A 15,920-nucleotide genomic window follows, 5' to 3' on the forward strand; every position below is an offset into this window, starting at 1 on the left:
GTGATGTTTATTTTTGAAGAGCTGTTGCAATTTATTGCAGACGAAACAAATTGTTTTTGAATTTACACTGGATAAAATACTACAGAATCGGTGAATTCTCGACTGGCAAAGTGGAAAGACATTGGACTTGAGAAAATGTATTGTTTCTTTGCTATTTGCCTTCTAATGGCCCAAGTTAAGAAGTTAAAATTAAGTGATTATGGGCCCAGGGGATACAGTTTTGAACACACCCGTTTTCAGCAAAATTATGTCCCTACAATGTTTTTATCTACTTCTGAGAATGCTACACTTCAGTGATAACTCTGTGAGTACTGGAAGCGACAAGTCATTTAAAATTAGGATGATTGTTGACAAATTTCGTAAGACATATCGTAATTCATTTTGTCCACATCACAAGCTTTGTATATATGAGAGTCTCTTGCTGTTCAAAGGACTATTATCTTTTAAGCAAATTGTTCCAACCAACCGAAGTAGATTTGGAATAAAAACATTTGTACAGTGTGACTGTCAAAGTTGATATACTTTGAATTTTATTGTATATACAGGCACAACAACAGAAATTTGGTTTCACAATTTAGGGAAAAGTGGCGACGTAGTGTCAAGGCTTACGGGACCATATTTGGAACAGGGTCATATTCTATATGCCGATAATTGATACTCCAGCCTGGATTTGTTCCTCTGGCTTCACAACCATGGAACAACGACATGTGGCACTGTTGGTAAGAATAAGCACAACATGCCAAAACTGCAGAAGCAATTAAAACGAGGAGAAGCTGAGTTTCAGCCCACTGACAAGATCCTTGCTATCAAGTAGTGTGATAAGAGAGAGGTGTGCATTTTGACCACAAGTCACACAACACAAATGGTTGAAACAGAGAAAACTAACAGAAATATTGGTGAAAAAATAAAGAAACCGTAATGTATTGTTGATTACAATTCGATTATGGATGCAGTTGACTGTTGTGACATGTTCCTGAGCTCACTAGGGGAGGCCGCCAATTGTGAAATTCAGATTCGATTCATACTGCGCATAATAAAAGCTAATGGCCAGAGGTGTAATGTGGCAAAGCACCAAGATGCACTTCTCAGCCGTTGTCGAGAAAATCGACAGTTAATAGAAACCGTTGCGGTGAAATACTCTCTACGGTGTATAACTTCCTATAGCGTTGTGGCGCAGCGGTAAGCGCTAGGGTTCGTAATCCAAAGGTCGCTGGATCGAATCTCGCGCCATGCAATTTTTTTTTTTTTTTTTAGTATTTGTTTTTTGTAATTCAAATATACATATATCATGGGGTCTCTAATTCGAACGTTTGACTTACACTATATGTATTCATTTCGGAATATCGTTTCTACGTCTTCCGTTAACCACACGTGTAAACATTATGAAGACAATTAATAACATTTGTGAAATACAACTTTGTTTGCAGAAAACATAATCATGTTCGAAGTCGCCAGTTTTTCCACGACAAATGACTTTCAACAACTTATTATATGCATAATTGTTGAAACTGATTGCCGGGAGGAGGAGGGAGGAGATTAGTGTTTAACGTCCCGTCGACAACGAGGTCATTAGAGACGGAGCGCAAGCTCGGGGGAGGGAAGGATGGGGAAGGAAATCGGCCGTGCCCTTTCAAAGGAACCATCCCGGCATTTGCCTGAAGCGATTTAGGGAAATCATGGAAAACCTAAATCAGGATGGCCGGAGACGGGATTGAACCGTCGTCCTCCTGAATGCGAGTCCAGTGTGCTAACCACTGCGCCACCTCGCTCAGTGATTGCCGGGAATTTCGAATCTCGCGCCATGCAACTTTTTTTTAGTATTTGTTATTTGTAATTAACACACACACACACACACACACACACACACACACACACACATATATATATATATATATATATCGACTGACATCTCAGCCCAAACTCTTTGTCTTTAAATACGTCTGCTTGTGTCTGTATATGTGTGGATGGATATGTGTGTGTGTGTGTGTGTGTGTGCGCGAGTGTATACCCGTCCTTTTCTCCCCCCTAAGGTAAGTCTTTCCGCTCCCGGGATTGGAATGACTCCTTACCCTCTCCCTTAAAACCCACATCCTTTCATCTTTCCCTCCTATATATATAAAATTTTTTCCCACGTGGAGTGTTTCCTTCCATTATATATATATATATATATATATATATATATATATATATATAGTTATAATAGAGGGAAACATTCCACGTAGGAAATATATATCTAAAAACAAAGATGTGTGACTTACCAAATGAAAGTGCTGGCAGGTCGACAGACACACAAACAAACACAAACATACACACAAAATTCAAGCTTTCGCAACAAACTGTTGCCTCATCAGGAAAGAGGGAAGGAGAGGGGAAGACGAAAGGAAGTGGGTTTTAAAGGAGAGGGTAAGGAGTCATTCCAATCCCGGGAGCGGAAAGACTTACCTTAGGGGGAAAAAAGGACAGGTATACACTCGCACACACGCACATATCCATCCACACATACAGACACAAGCAGACATATTTGTTTTTAGATATATATTTCCTACGTGGAATGTTTCCCTCTATTATAACCATATCATTAATTTGAACCCAACAATTACGTTTGTTATTGTCGCTGTTGCATCTCGAAATCTTTCCTGTCGTCTTATTTTCTCTTTATTTTCTCTTTCTGCGTTTACCAGTAGTCTCACTTTCTATTCACCTTCCCTTTTTACCGTAATACAAATTTATCCCGCCTATATATACTCTATAATACGTAACCCACTTCCAAACCATAACCAAAAAATTTTTATTTTGCGCTTTCAACAATACCGCTAACCGTTTCTAGTTCAATAACAGCTGCCTTCACGTATTAAATAACCATTTCGGCTAGTTCTAATAACTTTTACTTTATTTCCACTTCCGTTTTTCGTACATCACTGATCATTTTTAGCCGCTCTCCACAGGTTTTAACGTCATTATTTACAATTGTTAGCCCCATTTTCGTAATCTTTCACCACAACACCACGCCTTTTAATACATTTACACGTTTTTTCGAAATTTTCCCGAATTTCTCCGTCCTTTAACGTGTTTTAGCGGCAACACAACCACCTAACCTTCATGCACATCGCTGTCTACCAACCCAAGTTCACCACAGGATCAACTTAACCAACACTTTTTCGCATTTTTTCATACCAGATCTCCAGTTATTTTCTAGTTCACCCTTATCTCTCCCCATATATTTTTATCCTTCATTTTCATTTCAACCTCATCTTACACTTTCCACCTTCTAATACCATGTCACCCTCACAACACCCCCACAACGACCCCATTGGTCTTTAAATATGTCTGCTTGTGTCTGTATGTGTGGATGGATATGTGCGTGTGTGCGAGTGTATACCTGTCCTTTTTTCCCCCTAAGGTAAGTCTTTCCGCTCCCGGGATTGGAATGACTCCTTACCCTCTCCTTTAAAACCCACTTCCTTTCGTCTTCCCCTCTCCTTCCCTCTTTCCTGATGAGGCAACAGTTTGTTGCGAAAGCTTGAATTTTGTGTGTATGTTTGTGTTTGTTTGTGTGTCTGTCGACCTGCCAGCACTTTCATTTGGTATATATATATATATATATAAAAAAATAACAAATACTAAAAAAAAAAAGTTGCATGGCTCGAGATTCGATCCGGCGACCTTCGGATTATGAACCCGAGCTCTTACCGCTGCGCCACGACGCTGTAGGAAATTACAACTCGTAGAGAGTATTTCACCTCAACGGTTTCTTTTAACTGTCGATTTTCTCGACAACAGCTGAGAAGTGCATCTTGGTGCTTTGCCACATTACACCTCTGGCTATGAGCTTTTATTATGCACAATATGAATCGAATCTGAATTTCACAATTGGCGGCCTCCCCTTGTCAGTGGGACCAGTGCGTAAGACTGTGAAATAATACAAGAAATATTTTTTCCACATTCTGGATTTGTGCATTCTAAATGCTCATGCTCACCACCAGTCGATAACAGGACAAAAAATGACACTCGCAAAGTTTCACCTTTCTCTCCTAAGGGAGATTGTAGAAAAATATGCTACAGAACAGATAAAAGCTGGTATAGGAAGGTGCTACTATGACGAGAATCCTCTGCGATTCACAGGGAGACTTTTTCCGGCCATTATTGTGAATGAACATTCGCAGAAAAGTACGCTAATGCACAGATGCAAGGTTTGCATGAAACATAAAGTTTGCTGGGAAATTAAATACCAATGCCAAACTCACAACTTTCCATTATGTGTTGTACCCTGCTTTGAGAGTTTTCATACAAAGAAGCAATACTAATCAGTGGGAACTAAACCTGATAAAATTTATTGACACTTCTGAATGAATTTAAAAAAGGGCAAAAAGTGTAAAAAATATGTAAACCTAATTCTAATTTCGTCAGTGCCAGTCCAAAAGACCGAATCGAAAAGAAGGATGGGAAATAGAAGTAACAGGTGTAAAATTATTCAAACAATGCCTTCTTCTTCTGTAGCAGTTTTCTGGCAAATGAATGGACTTTGTGACTGAGATGGTGCAATATCTGTACCGTGGCAAATGTAATTATGTTGAGTACATTGCACCAGTATAACAAAACCCATATATTAATCAATGTACAACACATTTAAATTTTAACATGTATCACAGACAGTTATATTTTTTTCTTCTCATGAGTACAAGTACAGGGTGTACATAAGTCTGGGAACACTTTCAATTATTTATTGCTCAAGGACCAGCCATTGTACAGATATCATACATATGTCATTTTCAAGAGAAAACCTGAAAGCTTTTTTTCATGTATACTGCCACAGCGCAGTTTGGTAATTTGCTGATAGTCAGCACTAGTCGCAAACATGGCAAGTTCAGGTGCAGAGCGAGCTTTCTGTGTGCTGAAGTTTGACAAAAACAAGTGTGCTACACCTGTTCAACGGATGTTTAGAACCAAGTACGGTACGAAGCCACCAACAAGGAAGGCCATTTACTACTGGCACAACAAATTCATTACGACGGATTGCTTGTGCCCAGCGAAGAGAAGCAGATGTTCTAGTGTGAGTGAAGTGAATGTGGAGCCATGTTTGTGACTAGCAGCGACTATCGGCAAAATTAGCGAACTATGCTGTGGAGGTATACATTGGGGGGAGGGGGAACCTTTCAGGGTTTCTCTTCAAAATGCAACATGTATGACATCTGTACAAGGTTTAGTTCTTGTGCAATAAATAACCGAAAGTGTTACCAGACTTTATGTACACCCTCTATAGATCACATTCGGTCTACTTGTACAAAATCTGTTTTCCATAACTGATTTCAAATGCCTTTTATCAACGAGAAATAACATGCCAAAGTTAAAACTCTGTTCTCAGTGCAATTTTTCTTGCTGCTTTGCTTCTGTTGTTAGCCAATATTGGAAATTACACTCACTGTTTTGGGGAGGGTGGGGGGCTTCAAATTGGTTGTTCGAATGAGACTGGCTTTGAAGCATTAATTTTAACGGTATTTGTGAAAGAGGTATCGAATATACTGTGCTTTCATCTTTTCATAAAAATCAACGTCTTTTTGACTAATTTGTAGATTACTGGAAAATAGCAGGGGAATAAAAATTTTGATTCCATATCTTTGCACTATCAATCTATTGCACTCTAAATTTCATTTTCATCATGCGTTCACTCTACTAAATATGCAAATCTTAAGTTTACACTGTTTTCAAGCCTGATTTTCCCACCCGACTTTCATTCCAATTATTCAGCTCGGAATCTCAAGATATTACAGCTCAAAGTCACCAAAAATTCACACTGGCTCTGCGTGAGTCCGGTCCCAGTGGTGGCTCCGAGGGACAGGCACTGAGGTGGTGGTTGTTGGGGTGTTTAAGGGGGACTAAACAGCTAAGGTCATCAGTCCCCCATTCCAAAAAAAAAAAGGCGAGACAGAAACGCACGAAACAGGTAAAACCCCAAGGGGAAGGAGACTCCCCCCCAGGCCCTAAAATAACACAAACGCGGTAACGAACACTACAGACATGAAGACACCAGACAAAAGGAAACAGAACAAAAGAAGATGACCGGAGACTGGTTGACTGACCACGACAACAAATAAGGGAAAGAGTCAACCAACTGACTACACACTAAAATCTGCAACCAAATACGAGAGACTCGAGGACAAGAGACACACAAAGGGAAAGGAGCAGGACCTCCCTAAATGGAACAATAAAAAGGACTACCACGGATAAAATTTAAAACGTCATCAGCCACGGAGGCATTGTCGCTTAAAACCAAAGGCAAAGTGCCCGGGAGATTAAAAGACTGCCGGAGGGTGCGCAGTCGGGGACACTCCAATAAAATGTGGGCGACCGTCAGCCGGGACCCACACTGACACAGGGGGGGACCCTCCTGATGCAAAAGATGGCCGTGCGTCAGGTATGTATGGCCGATGCGCAGCCGACACAGGATAACAGAGTCCCTGCGAGAAGACCGCCGGGAGGAGCGCCACACATCGGTCGTCTCCTTGACAGCCCGCAGTTTATTAGGCGCCGTCATGCCTCGCCACTCAGCAGACCACACCCCAAGCACCTTACGGCGCAACACCAGCTGGTGATCGCGAGCTGTGAGGCCGATCTCCAAAGCTGGGGTGTCGATCGCCCCTTTGGCCAACCTGTCAACACATTCGCTCCCCGGGATGCCAACATGACCTGGCGTCCAAACCAAGACCACCGAATGACCAGAATGGGCAATGGCGGAAACAGACTCCTGAATAGAGGACACCAGAGGAGAAGAGGGATAGCAGCGGTCGATGGCCTGAAGGCTGCTCAGGGAGTCACTGCAGATGACGATGGATCTACCTGAGCAGAAACGCATATGCTCAAGAGCGCGTAAGATGGCCACCAGCTCTGCAGTAAAAATACTGCAGCCAGCCAGCAGGGACCGTTGCTCAACATGGGCAGCATGAGCAAAAGCGTAGGCAGTGCGACCATCAGCCAGGGAACCATCAGTGTAGACAGGCTCACAGCCCGGAAATAAGGCGAGGAGCGCAAGAAAACGGCGACGGAGGGCCACAGGCGGAACCGAGTCCTTGGGTCCCTGCGCCAAGTCCAGACGGACGGACGACCGGGGCAAACACCAGGGAGGCGTAGGTGCACGGACCCGGAAGGGAGGCAGAAGAGGGAATGACCCCAGTTCCGACAGCAGGGACCGGATGCGGACAGCTACGGAAAGCCCAGACCTAGGTCGCCGTTCGGGCAGATGGAGGACCATGGCAGGGAAAAGCAGGCGACGATTGGGATGGCCTGGCGAGCAATGCATGTGGACAGCATAGTCGGCGAGCAGACGATGGCGGCGAATCCGCAGTGGGGGAACCCCGGCCTCCACCAGTAGACTATCCACGGGGCTAGTGCGAAAAGCGCCAGTGGCAAGCCGAACCCCACAGTGGTGTATGGGGTCTAACAACTTCAACACTGAGGGTGACGCAGACCCATAGTCCAGGCTCCCATAATCAAGCCGGGACTGCACAAGGGCTCTGTACAATAGCAGCAGCGTGCAGCGATCTGCACCCCAAGACGTGTGGCTAAGGCAGCGGAGGGCGTTGAGGTGCCGCCAGCATTTTTGCTTCAGCTGAGTAACATGAGGAACCCATGTGAGCCGGGCATCAAACACGAGTCCCAAGAAGCGGCAAGTGTCCACCACTTCAAGCAGGTGGCCGTCGAGGTAAAGTTCAGGATGAGGGTGGACCGTCCGACGCCTGCAGAAGTGCATAACTCGAGTCTTGGGTGCAGAGAACTGAAAACCATGAGTCAGAGCCCATGATGCTGCCTCGCGAACGGCGACTTGCAGCCTGCGGTCGGCGACTCCCGTAGTCGTGGAGCTAAATGAGATGCAGAAGTCGTCGGCATACAAAGAAGGAGACACCGACGACCCCACTGCTGCAGCCAGACCATTAATGGCCACTAGAAATAAGGAGACGCTCAACACTGAGCCCTGCGGGACCCCATTTTCCTGTATATAAGATGAACTAGAGGTGGCACCGACTTGCACCCGGAAAGAGCGGCGCAATAAAAAGCTTTGAAGAAAAGCCGGGAGCCGACCACGAAGACCCCACTCATGCAACGTGGCGAGGATGTGATGCCTCCATGTGGTGTCATACGCCTTCCGCAGATCGAAAAATACAGCAACGAGATGCTGACGTCGGGCAAAGGCCGTACGGACAGCAGATTCCAGCCGCACCAAATTGTCCACTGCAGACCGGCCCCGACGGAAGCCACCCTGGGATGGAGCGAGGAGACCGCGCGACTCAAGGACCCAACACAAACGCCGCCCCACCATACGTTCGAGCAATTTGCACAAAACGTTGGTGAGGGTAATGGGACGATAGCTGTCCACCGCCAGTGGGTCCGCACCGGGCTTCAAGATGGGGACAATAATACCCTCTCGCCATTGCGACGGGAACACGCCTTCGCTCCAAATGCGATTAAATATCGCGAGAATGTGTCTCTGGCAGTCCCTGGAGAGATGCTTCAGCATCTGCGCGTGGATGCAGTCTGGGCCTGGTGCTGTATCAGGGCAATCGGCGAGGGCAGCGAGGAATTCCCTCTCGCTGAAAGGAGCATTGTATGTTTCAGAACGACGCGTGTGGAATGAGAACGGCGTCCGCTCGGCTCGCTCCTTTAGAGAGCGAAAGGCGGGGGGATAAGATGCAGTCGCAGAGCTCTGAGCAAAGTGCGCGGCAAGCCGTTCAGCAATGGCGGCAGCGTCCGTGCAGACAGCGCCGTCCACGGAGAGCCCAGGGACACCCATAGGGGTCTGGTATCCATAAATCCGCCAGATCCGGGACCACACAAGTGAGGGTGAGACATGGGAGCCCAAGGATGAGACATACCTCTCCCAGCACTCCTGCTTACGCCGTGCAATAAGACGACGGGCCAAGGCACGAAGCCTCTTAAAGGCGATGAGGGTCTCGAGAGACGGGTGCCGCCTATGACGCTGGAGAGCCCGCCGACGGTCGCGAATAGCCTCAGCAATCTCCGGCGACCACCAGGGTACAGCCTTCCTCCGAGGGAGGCCAGAAGATCGGGGGATGGCAGCCTCGGCCGCTGAAATGATGGACGTGGTTAAAACACGGACCACCTCGTCAATGTCACCCTGTGGGGGAGACTCAATGGCTGCAGCAGAAGTAAAAGCCGGCCAGTCTGCCCTGTGGAGAGCCCAGCGGGGCAGGCGCCCAGAAGAACGACACTGGGGTAGTGACAAATAGATGGGAAAATGGTCACTACCGCACAGGTCAGGGTGCACCCTCCAGTGGAGGGACGGGACAAGTCCGGGGCTGCATAGAGAGAGATCAATGGCCGAGAACGAGCCATGGGCAACACTGAAATGCGTGGAAGCACCGGTGTTCAAGAGGCTAAGGTCGAGCTGAGCCAACAAATGCTCCACGGCCCGACTGCGGTCATCAGAGACAGTCCCACCCCATAGAGGGTTGTGGGCATTGAAATCGCCCAGAAGCAGCAATGGTGGCGGGAGTTGAGCCAGCAGCGCAGCCAAGACATGTCGGGGGAGCTCCCCATCCGGAGGAATGTAAACAGAGCAAACAGTAATAGCCGGCGAGAGCTCAACCCTGGCAGCAACTGCCTCTAAAGGCGTCTGAAGGGGTACTGGCGAGCTACAGACAGAGTGGTGAACAAAGAGGCAAACCCCACCTGACGCTCGTTGACAGGCAGCACGGTTCTTATAGCATCCCCGATAACCGCGAAGGGCGGGGGTCCGCAGTGCAGGAAACCAAGTTTCCTGCAGAGCAATGCAGAGAACAGGGGAATCACTCAGAAGCATCCGGAGCTCAGGCAGGTGGCGGAAATAACCGCCGCAGTTCCATTGGAGAATGGAAGCAGGAAGGGACTGGGAGGGCATGAATGCGACTAAGAGGCAGACAGCGCTTCAGAGCCAACTGCCGCCACCGGGGGAGAGTCAGTTGAGTCCATAGGAGAGGCCCCCAAGGGTTCCGTGAGGGCGAGATCCGCGGCAGAGGCGAGGATCTCCACCTCATCCCCGGAGCCAGCGGTGCTGAAACCGCCGAAACGTCCTTCTTCTTGGACACATGCCGTTCCTTCTTCTCACGTCGGCCCTTAGGGTGAGAGGGCTGGGAGAGCTTCTCTGAAGGAGCGTCGGAGGCTGACGACGACGCAGAAGCCCTACGACCAGCAGGTGGCGGAACCTTCAGCCACTGGCTGACATCTGGCTGGGAAGGAGAAGAAACGGAGGAAGGGAGAGCCCCGAGGGACCCCTTCCGCGAGAGAGGAACCGGCGGAGGCAACGCCGGCGGAGAAGGAGGGGGAGGAATCGAGCCTCCCGGTTGTGGAGCAGATGTCACTCCCGAAGTAAGCGTGGGGGGAGCGACAGAAGAGGGTTTGCCCCCAACTGCTAAGGGGCCAACAGAGGAAGGCTTGCCCCCAGACACGAGGGGGGCAGACAGAGATACACGGCCCCGAGGGCCCACTGAAGGCGGCACAGATGAGGCGACAACCGTTGCTCGCGTGGGCGACGATAACGTGGCTGCAGCATAAGATGGTCGAATGGAAGCAGGATACAACCTTTCATATTTCAGTTTTGCCTCTCGATAAGTAAGCGGGTCCAGGGTCTTAAATTCCATGATCTTCCGCTCCTTATGAAGAACGGGGCAATCCGGCGAGCATGGAGAGTGGTGCTCCCCACAGTTGACACATACAGGCGGAGGCGCACATGGAGAATCGGGATGAGAGGGGCGTCCGCAATCTCGACATGTAGTGCTGGATGGGCAACAGGAGGACATATGCCCAAACTTCCAGCACTGGAAGCACCGCATCGGGGGAGGGATGTATGGCTTCACGTCGCAACGGTAAACCATCACCTTGACCTTCTCGGGCAAGACAGCACCCTCGAAGGCCAAGATAAAGGCACCGGTGGCCACCCTGTTAGCCTTGGGCCCTCTATGTACACGACGGACAAAATGTACACCACGTCGTTCCAAGTCGGCTCTCAGCTCGTCATCGGATTGTAACAAGAGGTCACGATGGTAAATAATCCCCTGGACCATATTTAAGCTACTGTGGGGAGTGACGGTAACAGGGACGTCACCCAGCTTATCGCACAAGAGCAACGCTCGTGACTGGGCTGGGGAGGACGTCTTGAGGAGGATGGACCCATTCCTCATTTTAGACAACCCCGCCACTTCCCCAAACTTATCCTCCAGGTGTTCCACAAAAAACAGAGGCTTCGTCATAAGAAAGAAGTCACCATCAGTCCTGCTGCAGACAAGGTATTGCGGTACGTAAGGCTCCCGCTTGGCACTAGATTGGCGTCCCTCCCATGGCGCAGCCAACGAGGGGAACGACTGAGGGTCATATTGTGCAGCATCAAAGTCTACGCTACCACGCTTAGAGACACTGGTGGCCGTGCGACCACCAGCTTGGTGTGATTTATTGCGCTTCATTGCGCCACATCCGCCCAGATGCCACCTACTCCGAACGAGGGCTCTCCCCAAGGGCGCCACCCAGCCAAAGCAACGGGTACCTGGCCGATATCCCGTTGCCTGGAGTCCCCGTGCCCCAGACAAGATGGGCACATACTCCTTGGCATGCATGGGGAGGGAACAGCTCTGGCATCTGTAGTGCGATCCCTGCGTGGTCAGGGGGCTACCACCAAGAGGGTACATGACAACCCCACCATAACGGACTGGCTACCGTGCTGGATTTTAGGTGTTGAAAGGGTCCACAGTTGTCGTAGGCGCTAAGAAGAAGAGTGCGCACAAGGCGAGAAGGAGACAACCCAGAAGATGTTTGGCGTAGTCCCCCCCACACGACAATAGGTAACATGCAAGATCGTGGAGCATGATGGACCAATAGAAAAACACCACGTAAGGTGTCCTTCCCCAAATGGCACGCACTAACAACGGAAATTTGGGAAAAAAAAGGAGGTCAAACCCAAGAGGGGACCATCACAGAAGGCCGAAACGTTTGAGACTCCTTTTAGTCGCCTCTTACGACAGGCAGGAATACCGCGGGCCTATTCTTACCCCCGAACCCGCAGGGGGGGGACAGGCACTGAGCACAGGTAGCCTGATTACACCACAGGCCGCAGTGCCTCAGTGCATCAAGCAGATGGTGTGGCTCCAGCACTCAAAGGGTTAAGAACAATGTCTGACTTTTCATATATCCAGGAGACCGCAATGAATCACAGTGACTTCAATGTAATTATTGTATTTGAATAAAAGTGTCATTTGTGTTTGTCACAATACATATTTCTTTCAGTTGCCTTCTGCACTATATTGCAACAGTTCCTTCTATGTATTGTCCAAGTTTCACTTAGCTGTGTTACTCGACAGTGACATATCCTGTGAAAGTTACTTTCGTCCTAAGTCTTGCACACCACCGTATGTTTAATACACGTAAAGGCAAAAATACTATAACAAACTTCTGACCAGTGCTAGACAGTGGCCCTTATAGACTGAAACTAGTAGCAACTTAATATAGTTTTTATAGCACCTGACAAAGCTACAAGAACTGGTTTTTAATTAAAGAATATATTGGTACTGACATGATCAGAAACTGTGAAACAGGCCTGTCTTCTTGCAAATTCACAATTTCCCAATTTATAATTTTCTCAACTGAACTTTTCTCTTGAAGATTTAAAATCATACATACCATCAGGCTCACTTTTATCTGCTGCAGTAGTCGAATAATCGAAGTCATCACTCCAGCTGCCCCGCGTCCTCCGTGGCGACACCGACAGTGCCGTCTCTGCCCTGTCAAATCTATTTCTCTGTTCACGCTCTTCTCCATACTCTCCATTTGCTTCCTCTTCCTCTTCCTCTTCTTCGTAGTCACTGTCCCAACGGGAGCGGACGGTGATGCGTTCAGCCCTCGGCGACACCATCGGCACGCTCCCCACACGAGAAGAGCTCTCTTCACGGCGAGACTCAGACCGCACCCTGAATCTCCTGTGCGAGACCTCCGGCGAAGTGCTGAAGTCACGCTCCTTGTCACGGTCATGGTCGCGGTCTCGATCTGATGCACTGCCCCTCATCGTAGGGGGCTCCCTCTGGCTGCCGGATGTGGTAGCCACGGCAGATGCAGAGTCTCCTGACCAGAGCTCCCTAATCTGTGAGACAGGCCAATGGGAGAGTCTCAAACTAAGCATTAAATTAATCTACAAAGTGATATCCTCTTGCCAGTATTATAGTTCAAGCCTTAATAAGCCAATATGAGAAACCCTGTCCTACAAAAGGACCAAAGAACTTAAATACTTGGGAGCAATTTTCAAGAAACATACACCAAGTATTTCCCTGAGTTTTCCATGTGGATAGAATATTCCATCACTTTTTGGGTGTGTATCTAGGACAGCAGTATTTCTGTTTCCCATAACCACACTGCCTTCTTGGAAGTGAGTACCTGGTGACTTTAGGTTCCCTTGACACAATGATACACTGCGGAGTAAATAAGCGTGCATTACAGGGAGTACAGGTGGAGCAAGAGTCACACATAAAACTTTGTGTATCTAAGAACTATAGCAAATGCTGAGGCAGAAAATCCATAGTGTTCATGTACTATGTAGTTAATTACTAAAATCATGACACATGTTATGATGTCAGGCAATGAAGATTAGAACAATATATTCTCTGAGACTGCGGATGTAAAATGGATATGCTGAATCAACTCTAGCTATGTTTTATTCTTAAATGCATTACATTTTATCTATTAGTGACACTCTCGTGCTGACTGACATATCTGATGCAAGTGCCTTTACTTCACAGTATATCACTGTGTCAAATGGTTTTCATTCAGTCTCAAACTCACCCCAAAGATGGCTGCACAGTTATCAGCCGAAATAAAGCTGTCACAAATGCACACTAAAAAGATTATGGAATAACACACATAGTATCGGGCAGCGATCAGCAAACAAACTTAGGTTATGAGCCAGAAATCAGTAATGAGGTAACTGCTACAGTCGAACGAACATTCTGTTGAGAAAATTCAGACATACAATTTACAAGGTGCTGATCAAATTATTGGTATTATATGGATGTAGGCTCTGGTGTAGCAGGAAAGAAGAATTTTTTGTTATATCTTCTGGTCTCGGGTCGCACGAGTGTTATCAACACAAGTTTCTACTTGTTACGAAGTCATCATCACATGTTATATAAAGTGGTATCATTGTTACTATGTAATAAATTCGAATTGTCTGGCAACAAGGTGAAACTGGTAATGATATCACTTGTGTGACCTGAGGCTGAAAACAATATATACACTACAAAAAAGCGTGTGTGTGTGTGTGTGTGTGTGTGTGTGTGTGTGTGTGTGTGTGTTCCACTTCGCCTTCAAAACCACTGGATCATTTTAATCAACATTACTACATATACTACTTAATGTCGCAGAAGTAGCACTTTGGAGTGTAAAAACCACACACTTCCCACTGGAGTAGAGGTGGGGTTGAAATTGGGGCAACAGAGGAGATGAATGGAGAGAGAAGCGTGGAGGAAATGGACAGAGAGAACAAGTAGGAGGAGGGAGGAAAAAGAGGAAAGTGACAGGGAGGAGGAGGGAGGAAAAAGAGGAAAGTGACAGGGAGGAGGAGGGCATAGTAAGAGAGAGGGAGGAGGAGTAGATGGAAACAGGCAGGGAAGGGGATGAGGTGGAAAGAGAGAGAGAGAGAGAGAGAGAGAGAGAGAGAGAGAGAGAGAGAGAGAGAGAGAGAGAGAGAGAGAGGAGATGGAAAGAGAGAGAGGAGATGGAAAGAGATAGGGAGATGGAAAGGGAGAGGGAGGAGATGGAAAGGGAGAGGGAGGAGATGGAAAGCGAGAGGGAGGAGATGGAAAGGGAGAGGGAGGAGATGGAAAAGGAGAGGGAGGAGGAGGAGATGAACAGAGAGGAAGGAAGAGGAGATGAACAGAAACAGTGGGGGAATGAGAGGAGCGTGTAGGAGGCACGTGGAATGTGGAGAGCGGTAGTGTGGGGGTGGAAAAAGAAGAGGATGTTAAGCGGCAGGTGGAAGAGGGAGACGGCCTGATGCAGAACAGAGACAGATGATAAGGAGGCAGGTGGACAATGGACAGGTTGTGAGGAGGCAAATGGAAGGAGGACAGACTGTAATGACTGGAAGAGGCACAGGTCGTGAGCGAGCATGTGGAAGAGGTACAGGCTTTGAGGAGGGAGGTGGAAGAGGGACATTTTGTGAGGATCCAGGTGGAAGAAGCAGAAGTTGTGAGAGGGCAGCTGGTAGATGTACCGGCTGCGAAGAGGCAGGTGGAAGATGTACAAGGTGTGAGGAGGCAGGTGAAAGACATACAGGTTGTGAGGAGGTATGTGAATGATGTAGGGGTGTGAGGAGGCAGTTGAACTACATACTGAGTGTGACAAGGCACGTGGATGAGGCACAGGGTGTGGGGAGGCAGATGGAAGAGGCACAGGTTGTGATGATCCACCTCGAAGAAACGTGATGAGGCAGCTCAAAGAGGCTGTCAACCATGTCACGAGAATGAGCTCTGCAGTGAGCCAATATTTTTCTCAATGTATTTCAGGACCAAAGACCAGGCCAGATGGCCAAGTACCAAAAATTAATTTAACATCATTTCTGGAGTCATAAGATGGAAAAAAACATTCACTGAGATGACAAAAGCCATGGGATACCCCTTAATGTTGTGTCAGACCTCCTCCTGCCTGGCATAGTGCAGCAACTTCATGTGGCACAGACACAACAAATTGTTGGACGTCCCCTGCAGAAACATTGAGCCATGCTGCCTCTATAGCCATCCATAACTGCGAAAGTGTTGCCTGTGCCCGATTTAGTGGACAAACTCACCTCTCGATTATGTCCCCTAAATGTTCCATGGGACATGTAGGGCAATTTGGGTGGTCAAATCATTTGCTCAAATTGTCCAGAATGTTCTTTAAGCCAATTGCGAACAATT

This window comes from Schistocerca americana, chromosome 10 (assembly GCF_021461395.2).
Source record: "Schistocerca americana isolate TAMUIC-IGC-003095 chromosome 10, iqSchAmer2.1, whole genome shotgun sequence".
Classification (NCBI taxonomy): domain Eukaryota; kingdom Metazoa; phylum Arthropoda; class Insecta; order Orthoptera; family Acrididae; genus Schistocerca; species Schistocerca americana.